This window comes from Physeter macrocephalus, chromosome 9 (assembly GCF_002837175.3).
Source record: "Physeter macrocephalus isolate SW-GA chromosome 9, ASM283717v5, whole genome shotgun sequence".
Lineage (NCBI taxonomy): Eukaryota > Metazoa > Chordata > Mammalia > Artiodactyla > Physeteridae > Physeter > Physeter macrocephalus.
In genome coordinates this window covers 36,341,030-36,341,331 of record NC_041222.1, presented here as the reverse complement: position 1 = coordinate 36,341,331, position 302 = coordinate 36,341,030, and the positions used below count along the sequence as shown (strand labels likewise).

At 33.8% G+C, this 302-nt stretch overlaps 1 protein-coding gene across 4 annotated transcripts in view; it reads left to right on the top strand.

The window, feature by feature from the left end:
- The window catches only part of PCSK5 (proprotein convertase subtilisin/kexin type 5), a 470,026-nt gene that overhangs the window by 65,253 nt on the left and 404,471 nt on the right, over positions 1-302 (top strand). The window lies entirely within an intron of this gene.

Sequence of the window (302 nt, the reverse complement as noted above, 5' to 3'; positions counted from 1 at the left end):
AAGGTAAAAACCCACCAGACCTAACAAATGAAGAGGAAATAGGCAGTCTACCTGAAAAAGAATTCAGAGTAATTATAGTAAAGATGATCCAAAATCTTGGAAATAGGATAGAGAAAATGCAAGGAACATTTAACAATGACCTAGAAGAACTAAAGAGGAAGCAAGAAACAATGAACCACACAATAAATAAAATTAAAAATACTCTAGATGGGATCAATAGCAGAATAACTGAGGCAGAAGAACGGATAAGTGACCTGGAAGATAAAATAGTGGAAATAACTACTGCAGAGCAGAATAAAGAA